The sequence below is a fragment of the Saimiri boliviensis genome, chromosome 1 (genome assembly GCF_048565385.1).
Source record: "Saimiri boliviensis isolate mSaiBol1 chromosome 1, mSaiBol1.pri, whole genome shotgun sequence".
NCBI classification, from domain to species: Eukaryota; Metazoa; Chordata; class Mammalia; order Primates; family Cebidae; genus Saimiri; species Saimiri boliviensis.
Window position 1 is genome coordinate 41,666,110 of NC_133449.1, and position 9,254 is coordinate 41,675,363.

Sequence of the window (9,254 nt, forward strand, 5' to 3'; positions counted from 1 at the left end):
GAGTGAGCTGGGAAGCGCTCTGTTTTCTTTGGCCTCCTTCAGCCCTGGAGGGAACTCAGAGAGAGGGAGAGGGGCTGGAGGGAGGAGGATGGGGCTTGTCAGGGAGATCCGGCTTTTGTGTCCTACCCTCCCCCAGGAACTGGAGACTGGAGCGGGCACCCAGGCCAGGCCAGGGCAAGGTTTTTCTCTGCTGCTCCGTGTAAAGCATGGGAAGAGCTCTCGGGTCAGAGTTGTCCGATCGGACTCTTTGGGGACACAGAGTCCTGGAATCAGAGGCCAGTCCAGGAAGAACGTAGAGTGTGTTAGGGAGAGGGATGGCTAGAGGTGGGAAGCCTGGGGCTTAGGTGTAGGAGGAATGAAACTAGCCTAAAAGCAGAACTCAAACATGCTGGGCAGCCACAGACAGTTCCTTACATTCACTCCAACCTTGATCTTCTAGGCTTTTTCCACAAAAGGTTCTGCTCTCTGCTCAAGAGAGGCCTTGACCTTGTACACTGCTCTGTCCCCCAGAATAGAGCCTGGAGGAGTCATCCTGGCAATGGCTTCAGGCTGAGGTAGAAAAGATCACCCCGAGAGGAAGCCAGAATTGTGTCTCCTGAGTATATGCTGAGCTATAGACAGATATGGTCCTTCTATTTCCAACAGAAAGAACTTTCTTAAAGGCAACTTCCCCTCTCACCCTAATTCTCCCAGAGACTTCCATCCCACATGTGATCCTGACCCCAGGCTCAATCCTAAACACATCCCTCACAGGAACTCCACACCAGTCTCAACCCAAACGCTTCAAAATCACTGAACTTAACCCCACACATTTGTCCTCATCCAAATTCGAAACTTTACTCTCACCCCAAATGCAGACTCTCACCCTGATCTGCAACATAAACCTGACTACCATAGGTATCTGTTGTGAGGTGAGAATTAACAGAGGAAACGTTAAAATGTATTGCCCAGTTAGGAGGTATTTACAGTACAACAGGCTTTTTCTATTTCTTGCCATATTTACTTAATCACAACCCCACAAATTAGACATTACTATGATCACCATTTTACAGATGAGAAAACCAAGGCTCAAAAAGATTAGGCTGGTTACTCAAGTGAGGCACCTCTAGCCTCTGGTCACCTGGGAGGTGACTGCTGGAATGACCTACCCCCACCAACAGTATCTCGCAGAGCGAATACTAGCCGAGGCCTTCAGTCTGCACAAGGAACATTGATGGCTGTCCTAGAAGCCAAACCAAGCCCTGTCAGATGAGATCCCGATGGGGATCTCTGCTCAGATATAGAGTGAGAGTTGGCCCTGAGGATCCAGAGCCCAGAAACGCACTGCAGAATGACACGAGAGTCAGCACAGATAGGATCAAATCCAGAAAGATCACCCCAAACCTAGTTAGCTCCCAGCTCCATGGAACCACCAAGGATCCCACAACTGCAGTCCCCATTCCACCACTTTAGGGGTCCTCTTGCTAATCAGACAACCCTAACTGGGCTCAGCTAGTATCCCAAACCTTCCTGGGAAAGGGGCCGGATAAAATGGCATTCTAAATCACAAGTTCCCCAAGCCTTCCGGTACATAGTGAGGAGAGTCCTTGATCATGACAAGGACAACAACTTTCTCAGCACAGTGTTTATCCCATGCACACACACACAGATGGGCTTGTTCATACATCCATACACTGTCCTAGTCGGGTCCTCTCCAGTGTCTTTTCTCTGCCCCAAACCTGATGGTTTCTCCAGTTCAGTGAGGAATGACCACAGCAGGTCTATCTCCTTCATCCTAGAGGACCTCACTCAGGGGCATGCTGGCCTGCAAGAATCCATGGACATCAGCAGGTCTGACCAGACTAGAAGAAAGGCATCTTTCTTGGAGTCCTCCATTCCTTCCTGGGTCAGGCTCTGGGTCAGGATTTTACAGCCAGGATGTCTATCCAACCATGAAGGACCACATCAAGACATGCTCAGAGCCCCAGCCCATACCACTCTCCATCAGTCTGGAAAATGTGATCTAGCCAGGACACCCTGGATGCAAAGAAACCTGTCCAGAGACCAGCAGAGGGACCTAGCCCATGGCCTGAAGTGCTCTGGCTTAAAAGCCAACAGAAGTCCCTTCATGGTTACTGGAGACTGGCCTGCAAGCACTGAACTTCTTGCCCACACAACCCTTGGCCTATGTGTTGCATGTTGGCATGACTTACCACCTCTCCCATACTAGGTTGGGGACCCCAAGACAGCCTGGGATTACCTCCTGAATCCACCTGCATCCAATCCCATCTTGTTCTTCCTCCTCCCACCTCCCATATTCATCTCCCTCTCATATTCAACCTGAGTGTTTGTTTTCTTCTGCCCCAATCCCCGTTTGTCACTTTGGAGCCAAAGTGGGGTGAGTAACAATAATAAGTATAATTGGCTCCTGGAGGAGCAAGGTGAGTGGGCTAAGCAGAGTAGACCTGGAGCAGGGAGAAGGCCTACAGAGGGAGATGCAAGGGCTCTCATGGAATGACTCCCCAGTTGTCTTTGTCTGAAACTTAAAAGCCAGGAATCCAGTCTGCAAAGAGGTGGGGGCCTGTGACATGGAGTCTTCCCCAGCCCTCCCGTAGAAACTGATGGCTCCTAGGGCTGGGAACCCACCATGCAAAGATCCCCTCCAGATTCCACAGATGCAGATAAAAGTCAGAATAGAAATAACCAGCTCTGAGAGGGGTGGATGCAAATGTGGCCATCAGCACCCCAGATGTGGCTCAGCCATGATCGCTGCCAGGGCTGCTGTTACTATGAACAGGAATGTAAACCCAGATGGAGGTAGGGATGGGAGCTAGAGGAGGGGACGGAGCTGTTTGGGGGCTCCAGGAAGAACACAGCTCTGAGGAAGAGAGGGATCTTGTGCCTGACTTCATAAAAATGCTCAGCCTGTTTTGGGGAAAATAGATTGCTGCAAATAGATATTCAACCCTCATCCACCCCAGCTTCATTACCTTGTTCTAATCTCTCCTCCAACTCCTGCTGCCCATCCTGATCTCAACTTCATTAGAACCCTTCTCTGCTGCTGGCCAAGGCAGAAGGGAGGGCAGCAACAGCTAGCCTCCATCTCTGGAAAATGGAGGGAAAATGTCAGTTTCAGCCTGGCAGGTCAGCCTCTGTCCTAAGCCTCGCTAATACCCATCATTCCAGGCGTCATAAAGATGAAGGGTCCCATGGCCCCTGCTCACCACCTCCTGCACATAAACACCCCCAATGATAAAGCTCCCTACACCATTGCCCACGAGGCCCATTTACTTTCCACTTTGTTTTGAATTTTCATCTCAGGAGAACTTTGCAAACCGCTAACAGCAGGAACTTTCCAGAAGTTGTAGAATATAATCAGTGCATTCTCAGATTTGCCATGCTCAGACAGAGCTCCCCCAAGGAGTCACCTATCAGGGAGCAGAAGAGGCAGGAGGCTGAGAATAGCCAATAGAGCCTGCAGTGGGAAGAAGCCAGGGAGCGGGGCCCATCCCCTGCCTCTGGGTGAGTTTGGCCTGCATCCCACCCAGCCCCCACCTCAGTCCTGTTTGTAAAAATGAGGTGAGCAGCCCACACTCTGCTATTTTGGGACAATTAGCTATTTCAACATAGAACATCTCTCCTGGGCAGGAAGTTCTTCTTTAAATATAGCCTGAACCCCTCCCATGGCAGAATCAGCCATTTCCTTTGGTCAGGGCTCAGGAGAGGGGAGGTGGAAGAAGACAGCTGTCCCTATCCTCCTCTAAGGAGCCACAGCCACAGTGCTGAGCTTGCCAAGTCCCCCAACTAACACACTTCTTGTCTGCACGCTACACAGACCTACTCACTTGCACAGTGCAGCTCTGGGATCAACCCGCCTCTCAGTGGAAGCCTGGGACTGGGTTTTTTAGCATTACCCTGTCCCTTTAGTGGGAATCCCTGGAGAAGGCTTTCTGCAATGACCTCTTTTAGAAAACTTAATCCTCTTCTTCCAGTCATCTCCAAAGAACCAAATACTTAACCTGCTAGGTGCTTCATATATGTAGAGAGAGAGACAGAAAGAGAGACAGAGAGTCTTGTCTTGTTACCCAGGCTAAAGTGCAGTGGCATGATCACTGCTTACTGCAGCCTCCTGAGTAGCTGGAACCACAACCACCTGCCACCATATCCAGCTTTTTTTTTTTTAAGAGATGAGGTTTCGCCATGTTGCCCAGGCTGGTCTCGAACTCCCAAGCTCAAGCCATCCTCCTGCTTCGGCCTCCCAAAGTGCTGGGATTACAGGTGTGAGTTTTCATATGCTTTAGCACATTTGTTTCATCTCTACAACCCTACAAGTGAGAAAATACCACCAACATCTTGAATGTGAGGAAATCACCTGAGGGAGAATAAAAAACCCACCCAAGGTTACACAGCTGATAGATGACAGGGCCAGGACGGGAGCCCAGGTCTGAGCCCTCAACCTGCACTTTCTCCTCTAAGTCACACTCCCACCTGAGGAGACAGGAGGGCTGGACCTGACGTGTGCTGAGTGGGCGCAAGAAAGAGAAGGCACACATCAGCCTCGCAGTGCTCAGCTGAGACTCCCCTGACTGCCTTCCTGACAAGCCAGCAACGCGGTTCACCCCGGCTCTCACACCTTCCCTCAGCCCGGTCACAGGGTTTCAGCAGCCCAGCAAGGTCAAAGGGCAGCCAGAAACATTGCTTCCCGCTTTAACTTTGGAGAAGAAGAAATAGCTTTTAGAGTTCCACCTGGAATTACAGATTTAGAAGGATTATTTGTGTCATATTGGTTGAAACAAAGGAAGGCTTCCAGGTAGAGAGGAGACCATGGCCAGTTTTACAAAGAAGTGAAATTCTCTGTGGCAGAAAGCAGGAGAAGCAAGCCCCAGAGCAGAGAAGGGACCAGATCAAGTCTGGAGAAGTGGGCCACCCCCCTGGGGAGGGGCTGGGGTGCCAGAAATGGACACGCACACGATATGGGGCTCAGCAGGCCATCTGCAGGTCTCTCAACCCAGGGCCCAGAATCCCGACCCCCTGATCCCCGAGGGGGACTGCATCAGCTCTCCTCACACAGTCTACTCCACATTCCTCACATTCTTTACGCTCAATTAAGGAGAAATAATCAGGGGAGCAAGCAGGCCGCAGCAGGACGGCCATGCCCCACGCTGTCGGGATCACGTGTGCAGAACAGCCCCGCAGACCCCAGACCAGAGGGGCCTTGCGGGGGGACAAGGGAATCAAGCAGTGAGGACAACGGTGACCCTCCATGCTCCACAGAGACAAAAAAGAGTGAAGAAAGGCAGGCAGGGGGGAGATCAGGAAAGAAAAGGAGAGGAGAAGGCAAGGTCAGAGCAAAGGGAAGATGTGCAGCCCAAAACCCTCGGCCATCGCTTCCTAATCATGCCATCGCTTCACCGCAATCACCATCCATCACCATCATCAAATGCCCTTTGAGACCCAGGGATGCTCCAAATGTTGCCCGCCTTCATAAGTTAGTGGCATGTGCTGATTAAGTGTGTCGTGGGAATAGGGCCCCTCTGTGGTCTTCAAAATACAGTCTTTAGTCTGCAGGGAGATGCCATTCTTGGCCTCAGTGGAACACACTTCTTATTTCCTCCTCCTGAACCCAATGAGTCTGATCAGCCAAGCAAGCTCCTACTCCCTCAAGTCTCTGTTCCTGTGCTGCCTCCCTCCCCCTCTCCAGAGTCTTCCGGACTTCCCCAGTCCCCAGCAGACACAGAGTCTCTTTCTGGTTTCCCCCTTCATCTGGTATATGTAACCAGCACAGCTCTTATCATGCTGTTCTGTAGTTGTAGGTGTTTATATCTTTATCCCCACCAGAATGAATAACTAAATGAATGATCGTTATTATTTACTGAGCCTGTTCTATGTACCAGGCACTGTGTTAGCTCAGGATTGTAAAATCCAAAGCCCATACTATTATTCCGACACTAAGGTGCTTGAGGACAGCACCTGAACCTTGCTTATCACTGCGTGGCAAAGAATAGGTGCTCAATGTATGAGATGGCTTGCTGGATGGATGGATGGATGGACAGATGGATGGATGATGTATGCTCTGAAGAGTTTCAGCAGTGAAGCTGAGCCAAAAACTCTTCCCATCTCCCTTATGATCAATGGGTCAAATTTGTGAAAGGATCTGCTAGACCAAAGCCAAATGCTATGCTCTTTGTTGAGTCTCAAATTATGACTACTGTTAGGGTGCTATCTGTGTCCACTTTAGGGTCTCAGGCTGTGGTCAGAGATAAGACCCAGTTTATCATCAGGGTGGGAATCAATCTGGGGCTAGATCAGAGGATCAGTCTGCAGCTGGTGTAAGATGGAGGAAGAGAACCCGTCTCTGCCAAGCTGACTTGCAACTGAACAGAGAATGGAAGGTTCTCAAGCCAGAGACTCTTGTTCCTGGGCATTCAGGGTGAGGAGATGATATGTGTGAGGAACCGGGTGTGGGTGTGTGGCAGAGTGTGGGCCAGAGGACCCCAAGAATGGGGGTGTGGGGATGGACCCACTAAGTGTGCACCATGTGATTTTGTGAGTCCCACACACATGAGCGTGCGTGGTGTAGCATATGCGTGTGCTGTGTGTGTGTTGGGGTGACAGAGGCCGAGAAGGGTGTGAGAGAGACAAGCACACACCTGTAATAACATTGGCTTCAGACGCTAGGAGAGAAAAATTCCCCCAACTGTTTTATCAGAGCCGAAGTTACCAAATTACGTTGTTGTTTTAAATTTGAGCTTCTCTGCCTGCAAACCGGGGGCTCTCAGGTTCATGAGCTTAATGCTTGGTTGGGCCTGGAGCTCCGCTTCCTAACCCAATCGGGGCTCCCAGAGCTCCCAGGCCCAAGAAACAAAAGTCTTCTCTCTCAGGGCTTTGAAGTGGAAACACTAACTGCTCCCTTTAATTAGAAAGAAACCCCCTATTGTTCCCGCTTTATTACTGATGGATGAAGACATGGGGCGGGGGCAGATTCTCAAGAAAGGGGGAAGGGAGCTGAGGAAGGAGTAGAGGGGGCAAAAACATCTCCATTTGGAATAGAGATTCTCTACACTCAGTCTCCGTGCACAGACCTCTTTCAACACCTTGTCAACAAAGATTTTGCTGGACATTTGGCCTTCTATTTGGTCTTATAGGAAAGACAGAAGGAGTCTCAGCCCTCAACCACTTTATAATCTAGGTAAAACAGGGCAGGGGGAGAAGAATGAATGATAATTGATATTAAATCAGTCCTGCAGGCCAGGTGCGGTGACTCACGCCTGTAATCCCAGCACTTTGGGAGCCCGAGACCAGTGGATCAAGGCTGGAGAATCGCTTGAACCCGGAGGACGGAAGTTGCTGTGAGCCCAGATCGAGCCATTTCATGCCAGCCTGGGTGAAAGAGTGAAACTCCATCACAAAAAAAGAAAAAGAAAAATCAGTCTTGCAATACAAGCAATAAGAATTTAGAATAGAGTGGGGAGATAATTCTGCAGGTGGCTACCTGGGACCTGAGCGGGATGCCACAGACTAGGGAGACTGGCAGAAGAACAGGGGAGGGTAGTCCCATGCCAAGCAGGGTAAATGGAATGTGCAAAGGTAAGAAGGAACGGACACAGCTTCCTTGGAGGAAGCGGTTCTGGTTATGGGGGACGGTGTAATCGACCTAAAGGAAATCAGGTTGGGTAGAGCAGATGGATCAGAGGAGTGAAAGATTTTGAAAGTATTACCAGAAAAGGGCCCCAAGGGAGGGTTCTTGGCTCTCACACAAGAAATAATTTGGGGCGAGTCCATACTGTAAAGTGAAAGCAAGTTTATTAAGAAAGTAAAGGAATAGGCCAGGCACAGTGGCTCACACCTGTAATCGCAGCACTTTGGGAGGTAGCAACTGGCAAATCATTTGAAGTTAGAGATCAGCATGGCCAACACAGTGAAACCCCAACTCTATTAAAAATACAAAAAATTAGCTGAGTGTGGTAGTGAGGGCCTGTAGTCCCAGCTACTCAGGAGGCTGAGGCAGGAAAATCGCTTAAACCCAGGATGCAGAGGTTGCAGTGAGCCAAGGTCATGCCACTGTACTCCAGCCTGGGTGACAAGCCAGACTCCATCTCAAAAAAACAAAACAAATTAAGAAATAAAGAATGGCTACTCCATAGGCAGAGCAGCAGCTTGGGCTGCTAGACTAAGGATACTTATAGTTATTTCTTGATTATATGCTAAACCTGGGGTGGATTATTCACAAGTTTTCTGGGAAAGGGGTGGGCAATTCCTGGAGCTGAGGGTTCCTCCCCTTTTTAGACCATATAGGGTAACTTCCTGATGTTGCCATGGCATTTGTAAACTGTCATGGCTCTGGTGGAAGTGTCTCTTGGCGTGCTAATGTATTATAACTAGCATATCATGAGCTGTGAGGATGACCAGAGGTCACTCTTGTCGCCCTCTTGGTTTTGGTGGGATTTGGTCAACTTCTTTACTGCAAACTGTTTAATCAGCAAGGTGTTTATGACCTGTATTTTGTGCCGACCGCCTATCTCTTCCTGTGACTCAGAATGCCTAACCTCCTGGGAATGCAGCCCAGTAGATCTCAGCCTTATTTAACCCAGCCCCCATTCAGATGGAGTTGCTCTGATTGAAATACCACTGACAAAAGCACATAGGGAAAATGGCCCTGATGAGATCCCTAAGGAGCCACTGGGCCTTCCTGAGCCAGGAAGTGACCCAATAAAGGTGAGCCTTGGGCAGATTAATCTGGGAGCCCCATACAGGACAATATGGAGGGAGAAAGAGCAAAGGTGGAAAGACCAGCTGAGAAGCTCCAGCAGAAACCCGGATAATGATGCCTTAGACCAAGGCGATGGCAGTGGGACTAGGAAAGAGAAGGTAAGTCTGTGATAGATTTCAAAGGAAGAAACAGGATGTGCTGACAGAATAGACAGGAGATAATACAGGAGGGAGTCAAAGACACTTCCAAAATCTCTAGTACGGGAGGTTAGGAGGGCGGTGGAGAGGGGAAGGGGAGTGAAAGTAGCCCTTGAGGGAAAGTGGGGAGCCAGAGGAGGTAATAAACAAATCCCCCAAAAGCTTCATTCTCCCTTCCACAGCCAAAAGATATCCTGAACCCAGAACTCAGGGAACAGCAACTCCAGGGTAGAATGGCCCTGTTCCCTGAGAATGGGAACACCACTAGTGAAAACAGCCTTTGTATAATTTGCTTTTCATGCACTTCAAAGTGATTCACACCTATGCCTCATCTGATCTTCAAAACAACCACCACAGATGTCATTATC